Raw genomic sequence first — 11,906 nt, forward strand, 5'->3', positions numbered from 1 at the left:
AATCACTGTTGATGCCTCTGAATACGGTTTAGGAGGTGTTCTATCACAATATGCAAGTGGAAAGGAATACACAGTTGGATTTGCATCCAGGACTCTTCATCCCGTTGAACGGAAGTATTCCGTCATTGCAAAAGAGCTCTTAGCCTGTGTATGGAACATTGAAAAGTTTAAACCATATGTATGGGGCAGATCCTTTATTCTCAAGACTGACCATCGCCCACTTGTAGACATTCTCTCTGGTAAAAACATCAATCGTACTACTGCACGTATAGCACGTTTATCCACAAAACATCTAGAATATACTTTTAATGTGGAATACATTCCTGGAGGAAAAAACTGTAGAGCAGACTGTTTGTCAAGACTTCCCATATCTGATACAGATGATCAAGACTGGGAAACTGAGGTTAAGGAGTGCTTTGTAGCACTCATTGGTCAAGACAATTTATCCTTTGCAAAAGAAGATTGGATCATACAGATTGACAAGGAACCCATTCTCAAGGATTTTGCATCATCAAGAAGGAAAGGATGGCCAAAAGAGAAATGTTTGTCACCCGAACTTCAAATGTTCTGGAAAGTCAATGACAAATTTTCAGTAGAAAGTGGCAAAATAGTTAGAGGTGATAAACTCGTTCCTCCTTCTCACTATCATGAGAAGATTATTCTAGCTGCACATTCTGGCCATCTTGGAGCGACCATCATCACAAAGAGGAAAGTTAGAAATGATTTCTGGTGGCCCAGAATGGACATTAAAATAGATGATGTTGTTAAGCATTGTTCACGTTGCAACACCAGTGACAAAGTTTTAGTACTTAAAGGTACTGTTGACTCTCCTGTTCTTCCCCCTAGTAGGGCTTGGCAAAAACTTGGTATGGATTTTCTTGGACCATTCCATGTTCTTCCTTCCAGTTCAAAATACTTTTTAGTCCTAATTGACCAACTTTCTAGATGGGTTGAAGTTGAACCTATTTCTATACCTAATTCAAAAAGTGTTATTAATTGTTTGAATACTATTTTTCTCAGAGAAGGGTATCCAGAAGAAATCCTCACTGATAATGGTGTTCAATTTGTGTCACATGAAATGACTTCATTTCTATATTCCTGTGGCAGAAAACACACCAGAACTCCACTTTACCATCCACAAAGTAATGGCAAAACTGAGAGATTTAACAGAGTTGTGGTAGAGTGTGTACAAGCAGCTTTTAGATTTAAATCTTGTGTTTTCCAAGCAGTTAAAGATCTTGTTTGGTCATATCGCACTTTACCTCATGTTGCAACCAACCAATTTTTCTCCTTTTGAACTGATGAGAGGCAGAAAAGCATCATGTCAAGTGTATCCTTTCTGGATGGTAAAATCTTTTCATCAGGGTGGTGACATGAAGTACATATGGGAATCTGCAAGCAAAACTTCTAGTGAAATTTGTTCTAGATCCCATCAATTTTTCACTAGGAAAGAACCTCACAAACTTAGCATTGGAGACTGTGTTAGAGTCAAAAATCCGGTTTCAGTAAGAAAAGGTTTTTCCAAATTTCTTGAGTCACAACAAATTGTAGACATACAAAAGAATGCTGTAAAGTTGTCAAATGAAACTGGTGGAACACTTCTTGTGTTGCTAAGGATCCTTCTATTTCCTCTAACATTGACAAGTTCAAACAAAATGTTTCAGGGGGAGATGGTTTTAGAAAAAACACCAGAATAAGTATTAGAACACAAAATCTACATGACTATGTTTAATTCCAATTATTTAGACCACAAAATCTACATGACTATGTTTAATTCTCATTACTTGCTTTCAAGCTGTTTTTCCCCTTTTCTCCAATTCCTCCTTCCTTTATTTATTAATCTCCTTTCTGTTACCTCAAAAGGTGTTTTGTCTAAAGGGGGGAAGTGTGGTGATGTCATGCAGTTAGATGACTGTCAGAACTCCCATATGTCATCTAGAGTGTTGGCATACTTCTTGTTCCCAATGTTCAGATACTGACAGTTACTATCTGTGCCTTGGCCACACCAGGGACGGCTCTCTGTACTTCCCAATAAATTAATATCTACAACTACAATACTGTGTTTCCCTACTTCATTTCAACAATGTACTGATGGCTGAAATAACAGCCTTCACTATTTGTTTACGAAATAGTTGTCTGTTTACCTGCCCCTGAAGTTACTGAGTTCATATCTTTTGCCATGGGCTAGAGGAGCAACCCTCACCTTCAGGCTCCGCCTGGCCCTCAATTGGGTTACGAGCCACCATTATTTAGATCGAAACCTACATAAAGTAGCACAGACTTAGCCAATAGTGTCATAGCAAGGACATTGTGTGTAGGCGTTTCCACCTTGTCTTTTTTGTTCATTCTAAATATTTCAAATTATTATCAATAATCATAATAATGTATTTTTTTAAATGTGCTCTCATCATCACTATTAATTTATTTTTGGTTCTATTTTTACAGTTTTTTTCATCATTTAGCCCTAATGGTAGATTTGTTATTAACCCTATTATTCTTCGTGCTAGAATCACTATACTGGATATTATATTTAGTCCTATTCTTATGAACGCATACATTTGCACAAGAGAAAGCAGAAACATATAAACTAGTACATGTGCAGCCTCCCCGTTTTCCATAATGTTATGAGTGAGCACAAAATGTGTGTCCTTTTCCATCTCCAAGGTGAAAGGCCTGAGGTTTCTGAATTATGGAACCCCTTTGCACTGTCCACTCGAGGGTGAGCCTTCCTGGTTCTTGAAGAGAGAGTGTCAGGAGCACAGGAAAGAATGGGGGACATTTACAAGCCCCTATCGCCACCACAACATCACTTTTATTGACCTTGTGGTGGCGATAGGTGCTTAGCCTTATTCACAAGGCAGCGTTAAGCCACTTAATGTGGTTAGCGTGAAAGGGGTGGGCAGTGGGTGTTGCCGTGGGCATAACACCGCAACACCCATTGATTTTGACACTGCCCCCTATGTACATAGGAGGCATCGCCAAAATTAAGACCAGGTAAAACTTGGTCTTAAGTTGGCAAAACGAGGAAAAATGCATTATTTCTCCTAGTTTTTGCTTTTTCCATGTGTGCTACCTTGTGCAGCACACATCGAAAAAGCAAAATGCCATGGATTGTTTATGTGCAGTAAAGTCACCCCTTCCTGCACATAAACAATGCATGAAGCAGCACACATGAAAATGAAAAAATGGCATTTACGGATTGTTTATGTGTAGGAAGGGACAAATTCCTGCACATAAACAATCATCCCATGCACGCAGACACCCTTAAACTATGGTGCAAGGGTGCCTGCGTTGGCGCTACACTGCTAAGTGTAGCGCCATTTCAGGGGGAAACGCAAGGCTGTACCATATCATTATAAATATGGTGCAGCCTTGTGTTTCAGAAGTGGCGGAGTGAGGTGCCTCACTCCACCACTTCTATTGTACATATCCCCCAATGTTTGTTATTGTGCTCTGTGATGTTTCCTCCACCCGCATTCAAAGTGATGCTACCCACACCCACGCTCCCCAAAAAAATAAATGTTTGTACTACGTATGTTTTTTAAAGGTAACTATTGAACTCAACAAATAAGAAAAAAGACCACACATTATTTTGTAGGTGCATGATTGCATGGTGCGTGCACCTACAAAATTACACAGCTGACCTGTCATAGTGCCTTTTTCTTTCTTTGTCTGTTTCTTTTACCCATGCCGCACAGAACTGGGGATGCTGTACAGCTTGACTAAACACCACTCGTAAAGGCAATAGTTCCCAAAAGCGAGGCCTATTGGCTTTGCAAATTCTTTTTGTGGATGTAACTGGTTAAGGCAGCAGCTGATGACTGTCCATTTTACTGAAGCCAGTTCCCCACTGTATGAAGTGACCAGTAGCTGGTATCACGTATCAGCCACCACCCCTCACATTCTATTATAACTTCTGATCACCCAATGCCATAATGCAGCAAAGGGCAAGCCAGACTAGGAAGACGCCAATAAGGAAAAAAAGATTGGGCACTGAAACCCTTGTTTATTCATTTTTTCGGAATAACACTGGGGCATATGTACAAATAAAATTGGAGTGCGGTGCTATGCCAAATTTGTCAACTCCTCACTGTGACTTTTTTTAATGCAGGGATGCACCATATTCACAAGAATATGGCGCACCCCTATGTTTTCCTTAGCTGTGGCGCAAAAAAAGCTCTCTAGTGCCATTGCAGGCACCCTGCTGCCCTGTTGCAAGAGTGCCTGCGCAGCAGGGGCAATTGTTTATGTGCAGGAAGGCGTACATCAATAATAACATTTGCTCTTTCTTGCAGCACACATAGAAGGAGCAAAAACTAGGAGAAATTAACAATTTGTCCTCTTTATCGCTATGCTAAGACCAGGTATTCCCTGGCCTTAGTTTTTGGCGCTGTCTCAGCCGTGTAAATCAGGGGCAGTGTCAAAAAGCAATGGGTGTCACGGTGGAGCGCCCATTGCAACACCCATTGCACGCCCTTTTGCCGCAGAGACTGCAGTGGAAAGGGGCATATTTACAAGGTGCGTTAAGCCATGTTAAGGGGCTTAGCGACACCATGTAAATATGGGAAATAGCACTATGCCACAAGAGCATTAAAAAAAGTGACCCTTTGGCGGTGAATGTGGCTTGTATATATGCCCTTTTGTTTCTTCCCTGTGAGCTACCCGAGTCACAGCCTGTAAAGCTTTGCATACATACTTAGGTATGATTGTTCAATGCTGAAGCAGTGTTAGAATCAGAAATACTGATTGAGTTAAATGGAAGGGAGGAGCAGCAGCAGAGAACTAAACAAATATTGGCAGCTAGGAAGCTCAGTCCCCGCACCACCTAGTGTAATCACAGTGTAATATTGCGTTAGTATTGCCCACCTCAAATTACCAGCTACCAAATGGTCATAAATCTAACATTTTGATATTACAAAAAATGAGAGGCAAAATGAGAAACATAAAGTCAAATTCAGGGTTCCTTGTGAAGTACACGACAAGTCTATTTATGGTTGATATTTCTTTTATTGCTTTTCTTTCATCTGCAGGACAGAATAAACATACGCAGCCAACACATTTGGCACAAGCATGGTCTTCGTCAGGGCAGTGTTATCAAGGCAGTAGTGATGTAATCGAAAAATGACAGTGTCCTACCAGAGTCCTCCATCATACGTTCCACATTGAATTTCATATAGATGCTCGAGCAATCAGCAACAATAGATCATTTTCAGATTCACAGTTCCAACAGAATAGTCTTTAGGTCCGGTATAATGATTCAGTTGAGTACAATTCTGTGTTTGGCAGAGGCTTTTACTCACAGGCCTATCTCTCCCATAGACTAGCACTGTGTTACATAATTACAACTAATAAGTGTTCACTTCAGAATGGGAACATATAGAGAAATTATGTTTATACTCAAATGAATTGGAATTTAAAATCCTCTTTAATGGTAAGGTTGAATTATAAATTACAATTTTAAAAATGTCACTTTTAGAAAGTTAGCATTTGCTGACCAAACCAACTGCCTTTCCTCCAGTATCCTAGGTCACATAATGGTGAACAGCTCTGCTGTTGTGGGTTGTATATTGCTTTCAAACAGTGAGACAAAGGGAGCCTAGGTCTAGGGGCAGGGTGTCTTCCTCACTGGATGGCTGGAGAAGAGTTGAAGCCTGCCCTTATTACACTTCAAAGGGCCCTGCCTGCAGCACACACAAAATTTCCTGACACCAGGTCTACCCAAGCCTTTGTAACCCAAGACAGTTTAGAGCCTTGAACAGGGGAAGGGGAAGAACTGACCAGAACCAGGTTTGGGGGCAGGTCAGGCAATTCTCCCACACAAAGGCTGACACCAGGTATAAAAATGGGCACTTCAGAACCTACCTTCAGAACACTCCTTGACCTGTGGAAGATACAGAATATGGGCTGGCCTGCTGCCAGAATGGCTGCTCAGCTGCATGAAGGACTGCTTTGTTGTCTGAAGAAGGAAGATTGGACCTGCTTTTCTTGATCTCAAGCTACCTAGAGTGACTCCAAGGATTAGTTGGCTGTCCACCTCGGTGAGCTGCAGGGACAAAACAAGCTTCCAGAGGCCTTCCTGCAACTGTCCTGCTGACCATCACCAACTGGAACTGTCTGAGCCCTGCTGCTGACCTCTGCTGCAGTGAGTCCTGTTCCGCAAGAGGTAGCCCCCAGATTGTGGGCCCTTGTCTGGCATCAGTGAGGACTCCTCCTGAAGAAAAGGTGAATATACTGACATTTTGGGCTCCTCCCATCTGCAAAGTAACTTCTTCATTCAGGAACTGACCATCCGCAACGACCGTGAAGCTACAGTGACTATCCGCAAAGACCAGCAACGCCAAAGCTGCACTTTGTGCCAAGAGCGTCCGTCTGTGATGATCAACCAACGTAAAGCTCCATCGACAACTGGTGCTTCATGCTACAACAGCGCGTGCTGTTCTGTACCTGCTTGCTTCTGGCATATTAAAACCGGCAGCGTCATTGTTTGCTCCACTTTCCCCGAGACCAAAAGCAACGTAGGCTTTGACTCCTTCACTTAACAAATTTTATGCAAACTACCGCACCTGAACACCATCCAATATATCCTCCCACACAAGCTACAGGAAAGGTACATCTGAATCTTATCTGGAGTTTCTTTGCTTCTCTCACCAATGGTCAGAATTCTATCCTCCTTGCTAGTGTGGCTAGGACAGGCCTTGGAAGAGACGAATACATCTGTCCCTAAAGTGGATCACTTTCATTGTTCTTGCCTGCCTCATGATACGACCTTTGAGGGGGTGGTTGGATGGCTTCTCGACAACATTTCTTGCCCTCTCCCGCCTGTCTTATTGTTTTCTGCCCATGTCCTGTGCTCTTTTTAATACCAGCTGGTGAGTGAGTTGGATGGACAGGTTGCATCTGAACAGTTCTTTCACACATTGCACTATGTCCTCCACTTCTGCCCCCTCCGGTAGGTCATAGGTTATTGATGCAGATATTATTACTTCTGGAGCTGTTTTCTAGGTGTTCACGTTTCACATTGAGGGCCTTCGTTTGAGATTCTAGGCGGCAGATTGTGATAGTGGTGTGTGGGCCACTATAAACAATATTTGTAATTGGGGTTTAGCTGATTCTGCTTTCAGATTTATATTCTGACGTTATCTCTACACTGTCCCTTCCCATATCCGTCTACAATTTGCATAGTTTTTCAGTCAGGGATTTCTTGAAGGAACATTTTCAGGTTTTCTATAGCGAAAACAGCTCTCATTTGTGCCACCATTCTCCGCACATGGGTTCCCTGATGTGTTTCTGTTACCCCATTTGGCAGAAGAAATTTCTAATGTCACTAGTGTTGGCTCTGCTCTCATATGACTGGATTAAAAATGTAAATGTGTACCTTTTCTCAAGCGAGCCGCTGTCTCCTTATTGTAATTTTTATATGGTTTCCATTGTGTAAGCCGATTTAAGTGAACCCCAAGCATTTCATGCAAGCAGTCTTCCAGTCACTTTAAGAGTTGTTTTGCCCATGGTCAGGCTTTTCTACTCTTATAGTGGTAGCCCAATGTATAACGTACTAATCCACATCAGCATTCATCTCTGTCCTATACTATCAGTCCTTGTGCCCTGCTTCACTTTGCCACTACTTCCAATGACTGTAATGCACTTCATTCTTTTTTGTTCACTTTATAAAATCCCGAGAGCAACATTTTTTTGCCATTGTTGAGGGCACACCGGCATTGTTTTTAAAGAAAAAGGTTTGAGCAAGGGCTTTAAGTGGGATGAAAAAACTAGGGTGTCTCTCAAAGGAGCATGGCTAATGTAATTAAGGGAGTGGCTTAAAACACGTAAGCTAAAAATCTGCTTAGCATAGTGTGCCGCCCAACTTGTATTTAGCTGTTTCTGTCATTGCTTCGAGATATACAATACAACAAGTAACATGATACCTACAAAAAGTCAGACTATTGGGTTTGTTAATGGTTGTTAGTTTCATGAGGAAAATAAGCAGCAACTATGGCTTGTATATAATATTGGAAAAGCTGCCACTTAAAGCCCTGGTGACACCACGACAATGTTGCTGCTCCTGAGCTTAAAAAGAGAAGGGAAATCCAGAGAGAAAATGACTCTCTTTAAAGGACTTCCCTTCCCCTACAACATTCACCTGGCATGACGTCATGCCGTAACTACTCCACTAGTGAGAAGTGAGCAGTGTGAGCATGCGCACATCAATGTGCCTGTTGTTACTACAGTCTGGAATAAAACGGATCGCCTGTGCCAGGGCACAAAACAGAGTCCAACAGGGACCCGTTTCGATGCCCCCTTAAAAAAACTGCTGGTGTTCAGCACAGCTGAGACCCGACCCACTTAGAGCCCTGGTATTAGCTACCTGTATGCGTTGGATTCTGTTGATCTCTGTCCTGCCGTCTTACATTATACAAGAGGGGCGCTGGTAATTAGAAAGCAGCGTGGATAAAATAGTTTTAGGAGGCATAGTCCAGGTATCTAGTATTTGCTTTTTTAAAGAATTTATATTCAAGTCTATTTTATTTTAAACACAGCAATAAGCCTACAACCTCGTATCGAGGCCGGCCGCGTAAGATGCAGTTCTTTGAGTGTGGCGCCAGAGCGGCCGGGGGAACAAACTTTAACACAGCGCCTTGCCTACAACCCTCTCAGGAGGGCCGGCCGCACGGCTTGCAGATGCAGTGTCGAAGCGTTTGCGGCAGGCAGGAGGTTATCCGCGTTAGTAAGTAGGATATGTAAAGGGCAGATGGCCCGTCTGTCTCTAACTGCCCAACGGGGCGTAACCGTCTCTGAGAGAGACAAGTGCCATAGTGGCAAGTAGGAAGAAAGAGAGTTGGAAAGACAGAGAATCCTAAGCGGGGACATGGAGAGGGGGGGAACAGAATGTCAGGTACAGGCGGTATGGCGGAGGGCAGCTGGTGCGGGGGCGTGTGTGTCTGTAGTCGCAGTTGCGTTGCGCATGGAGGTCAAGGATGCAGCCTGGCCGGCTCTCTAGGGACAAGCGCGTCTTCGAAGAGGTGCAGAGTGCGGAGCCTAGTGGGCATGTAACGCGCATATTCTATAGAGCAGAGGTGTCGCACTAAAGGTTCCCATACCGCTTTGAAGCGCGTAGCCTGCGCCTGCAGCCGCGCTGTTAGGAGCTCCATCGCAAGGACCTGCCAAAGGCGCACAAACCAAGAAGCTATAGGGGGCGCCTCCATTCGCTTCCAGTACAATGCAATGAGCTGCTTGGCGGCACCCAGCATTTGGAGCGTGAGGATCCAGTCGCCGCGGGTAAGCGCCTTGAGCGCGACAGGGCGTATGCCAAGCAGGATCGTGTTCACTTCTTCGGGCAGAGGGAACCCCAGCACCCCCTTGATATGGCTAAGCACCTCCTTCCAGAAAACAGCAAGGGTCGGACACGTCCACCAGATATGCACAAAGTCACCAGTCGCAGATTTACACCTCCAGCACATCGGGGAAGCATTAGGGAACATCTGACTAAGGCGAAGAGGGTTGTAGTACCATTGTGTGAGTAGCTTGTAGGCATTTTCCCTCTGTGAGATGCTGCGATATACCTTGGGTATATCCCGCCAGTCTCTGCCCGACGTTGAATGCCATTTCCTCTGATAGGGATGCGCCGGCGCCAATGTAGGGTGCTGCAGTATGCTATAGATTTGGGAGATCAGCCTCTTCAGGCCCCCGAGAGAGCGCGCCAGCTTCTCAAAGGGCGTGTATGCCCGAGTAGCTGCTTGGTACATTTCATCGCTGGTAGTCCAGTGGTGTAGCTGTATATGTTGAAGGCTAGCCTGTGGCGGCACTCGGAATTCCTCCCTGCAGTCTTTCCAAGTTTTAGGCATGCCCTCAAGGAAAAGATCCCCAGCTACTCTACAGTCCCCTTGAGTCCATTTATCAAACGCCCGAGTCCGGTGGGCCGGGGGGAACTGCGGGTTCCCAGCTATCAGGGTGTGCGGGGACGGAAACGAGGTCAAACCTCTTGTCACTGCTATGCTGTCCCAGATGTCTAGCACCGTTCTCGTGGGGACTGCAAGGTACGCACTTCCGGATCGTGCCGCCCGCGGGAGCCAGGGCAGGTCCCATATGGTACGGCCCGTGACCGCTCGGTTCATATGAAACCAGTGTTTATCACTTTCGCGTGCACCCCATTCCACCACGAAGCGGAGATGTGCCGCCCAGTAGTAATGCACCAAGTTGGGGCACGCCAGGCCCCCTCTGTCTCTTGGCTCCATGAGGACCTTTTGCGAGAACCGGGGGCGCTTCCCTCCCCAGATAAAGGATGTGATCTCGCGTTGGAGGCTCCGAATACAGTGCAGGGGAATAGGGGTGGGCAGGCATTGGAACACATATAGGATGCGAGGGAGGATCGACATCTTGACTGCGTTGAGGCGCCCCAGCCAGGATATCATCAGAGGTTTCCACTTCCTAAGATCCTCCAGCACTGCTTTGCGGCATTCCGTCCAGTTCTCCGAAGACCAGGAGTCCAAATGCGGAGTAAGGGCGAGGCCCAAATATCTAATGTGACTCTCCGCCCATTGATAGGGCACAGCCTCTTTTAGGTAGAGGACATCCTCAGTAGACACAGTGAGGTTGAGCGCCCAAGACTTAGTATGGTTTATTTTGAGGCCCGACGCCCGTTCGTAGAGGCAGAGGACGTCGTGGACTGCCGGCAGAGATGTCCGAGGGTGTGTGAGAGTGAGGATCAGGTCGTCCGCGAAGAGCGCCACCTTATTGACCCTCCCCCCGAGGGCTATGCCATGTATTCTGGGGTCCCGTCTGATCAGCGCCGCCAGGGGTTCTACTGCCAGGGCAAACAGGAGTGGCGAGAGCGGACATCCCTGCCTCGTGCCTCGGTGGATCGCCAGTGGTGGTGTTAGCTGGCCATTTACCCTGATCCTGGCCTGTGGTCCCAGGTACGGGGCCATGACGCGCGCTATCATTGTGGGGCCAAGGCCCATCTTCCGAAGGACCTCCTTTAAGAAGGACCAGTCCACCCGGTCGAAAGCCTTCTCTGCATCGAGCGAGAGAAGGCACGCGGGGATATCCCAGTGTCGCGCCTTGCCCACCAGGTGGGCCAGTCTGCGCACGTTGTCGGCCCCCTGTCGGTCTCGGATGAACCCCACTTGATCCGGATTCACCAACCCCGGCATGTATGGGTCAAGTCTTTTGGCCAGGATCTTGGTGTAAATCTTCAGGTCGGTGTTTAAGAGGGCGATAGGCCGATAAGAGGCACATAGCGCAGGGTCTTTCCCTGGCTTTGGTATTAGCGCGATCTCCGCCATTCCCATGTCGGAGGACGGCCCCACCACGTCCGAGAAGGAGCTGTATAGTCTCAGCAACTGAGGGCGAAGCTGGGTTTGGAAGACTCGGTAGAAGGATAGCGGCAAGCCGTCAGGTCCCGGGGTTTTCCCCACGGGAAGGTCTTTGAGAGCCAAAGAAATCTCGTCTTCTAGAATGGGCTCTTCCAACTCCGCTGCTTGGGGTGGCAACAGGGGGGTCCCCTCAAAGTCAGCGAGGACTGACGCCCGCGCCTCCGCCGATGTAGGTTCCTCCGCGTATAGGGAAGTATAGTAGGCCACAAAGGCGTCCTGTTTGGCTCGCTCAGTGACAGCACATGTGCCATCATGATGCCGTATAGTAGCGATATGAGCCCTGGCTGCCCGTGCCCTCAGCCGTCCCGCCAGCTGTCTCCCCACTTTATCCCCCCCTTCGTAGTATTTTTGTTTTAACGCAAGAAGGGAATGCTCGGCCTTGTTAGTGCGTATGAGGCGAAGCTGTCCCCTGAGATTGGCCAGCTTCCTTCTGGATGCCAGTGAGGGCCGCTCTCCGTCCTGCGCCTCCGCCTGCTTGATCTCACTTGCCAACTCAGCCTCCAGCTTGTACGCCGCTCTTCTCCTCGCAATCGCCAG

The sequence above is a fragment of the Lissotriton helveticus genome, chromosome 2_1, assembly GCF_964261635.1.
Source record: "Lissotriton helveticus chromosome 2_1, aLisHel1.1, whole genome shotgun sequence".
Taxonomy (NCBI): domain Eukaryota; kingdom Metazoa; phylum Chordata; class Amphibia; order Caudata; family Salamandridae; genus Lissotriton; species Lissotriton helveticus.